A 2,340-nucleotide genomic window follows, 5' to 3' on the forward strand; every position below is an offset into this window, starting at 1 on the left:
AAGAATAAAAAGTATTAGTAATCTAAACTAAGATATATGTACCGATAGTTCACAAATTCGAATCTGATGGTAAACTAAATCCAACTTTCAAGGAAGGTCCTTTTGAATTTCCTGTATCATGCATTCGGGCTTATCTTAAAGATCCCATAACTCCCGGGGTTGGATTCTAGATCCCACTTTTATATAATTAGTTTGAACTTGCAACAATCGAGTTTTCTTCCTTGGTTTTTTGGTTTAGTTGAATCACGATTTGCTTGAGAATAGATTGACACTTTATAGCATTAGGTTAGAGGTTATTGCATCGAAGACCAAATAAAAAATGGAGCAGTGATTGCGCCATAACTCAAGCTGGAGGCCTAGTTAGAAGAGTTGACTGAATAATTTGAAAACTCATGGACCTAGAAAAGCAATGGCAAACATACTGGAGGCATATCTTAAAGTTTTAATGGATAGTAGTGTATATAGGAGTGGCAAACGGGCGGGTCGGGTAGGATATGATTCGGGTCGAAAACGGTAATGAAAAAAACGGATAAATTTTTCGACCCGACCCATATTTAATACAGATAAAAAACGGGTTAACCGGCGGATAATATGGGTGACTTCTTGCATATGATCATTTTGGGAGAATTTTTAGTCTCCCTAACTTGAAGAACCCCAAATTTGAGGCTTTACAAATGTAAAAGTTAGACCCATTGGTTATCCATTGTTTACCTATGGGTTATCCATTTTCTAAATGGATAATATGGTTCTTATCCATATTTGACCTGTTTTTAAAAAGTTCATTATCCAACCAATTTTTTAGTGGATATATGGGTGGTTAACTGTTTTCATTTAACCATTTTGACACCCCTAAGTGTATACACCAACAACTACTTCTGCTAGCCTCGGTCCCAAACAAGTTGAGGTCCGTTGTATAAATTCTCACTAACCATATTACTGAATTACTCCGTTTAAACTCATGTAATGTCAATATTATGAAAATACATAGAGAATGTATTAGTTCACTAAATTTTTCTTTAACTCCGCTAGTGTGCAAAGAAAATTATGTAGAGGGTGCTGAATCTTTACTTGATTTTCTAGGATAATGGTAAAGAATTATAAGTAGTTCTTGTAAGATGAACAAGACTCTGTTTAGCTGTAAATAGGGTGGCCAACATTTCCTTAATGCTGATGAATACACTGTTACCATTTTCAAAACAAAAAAAACTCCGCTAGTGAGAGCTTGCTCACGTTGCTGGTCCCAACCTAGATAAAGGAGGTGGATTGTGGCAGAAGAGTGTTCATAGGACGCGCGCAATTTGACTAGGCATAGTTACCCTTTTTTTTTTTGGATAACCATGGTGTCCGGGCCAGCTTGCGCGCACCTATACTAATTTCACGGGGTACGTGCCACCTCCTACCAGCAACAAGTACCAAGTAACTCTATCCACCAAGGTTTGGATAGATGGGAAGAAATCACCTAGTGTTTTTTGCATCCCCTGAGATTTGAACCTTGAATCTGAGACCTCATAGTTCTCACCCACTTCATTGACCATTAGGCCGCCCCCTTGGTTGCTTAAATGCATAGTTACCTTCTTAACCTTGTAAGTAGCAAAATGACAAGTGATTTCATAAATCCTTGATACACGCAGAGAAGATCTGACATTCTGTTACATTTTCATATCTTATTTTTTGAAGATTAGTTGGCTCCTACATTGTTTTTGTGTGAACTTTCCAATTTGAGTATTTAGTTCTGGTAGAAGCTATTCTTCTTTTATCTACATAAGTTCAACTCTTTGAGAAAATGATAACGAAAACAAACAGAAAGAAAGCAAAAAATCTCCTCTGTGCCCTCTTAATTACTTCCCTTTTGTTTGCTGCCCAAGCAGAATTGTCTTCATTCATATAAGGTAATTTGATAAATGATATCCAGGACTCCCAGGCTTTCTTCTCTTCTTGGTTCTTCTAAGTTAGCTGGCAAGTTTCTACATGAAATATACTCATTTTACTTGGCTATTGGCTATATCTTAAATAGCAGTCTTAATAGGACTATTTGTGCATTTTGCCCGAATATTTTGTGTACGCCTCTTTTAACGTCTGGATTTTGTGACGATTTTAAATCGTTTAGTTCATTTCTATCATACGTTAAGAAAATGATGAATAATTTGTTATTGGTGTAATAATCTCAGAGTCCGTGGATGAATCCTAGCTTGTGAGAGTCATGCACCAACATAGTAAGATGTGGAGTATGAAGCTCAGGAACACATTTCCTTGATTAGCTAGCTATTAACATAAGGGTAAGACATGGAGTATTAATACTACCACACACCATGAGGAAAAAAAATAAACTACAAAGAAAGT

The sequence above is a fragment of the Nicotiana attenuata genome, unplaced genomic scaffold (genome assembly GCF_001879085.1).
Source record: "Nicotiana attenuata strain UT unplaced genomic scaffold, NIATTr2, whole genome shotgun sequence".
Taxonomy (NCBI): Eukaryota; Viridiplantae; Streptophyta; class Magnoliopsida; order Solanales; family Solanaceae; genus Nicotiana; species Nicotiana attenuata.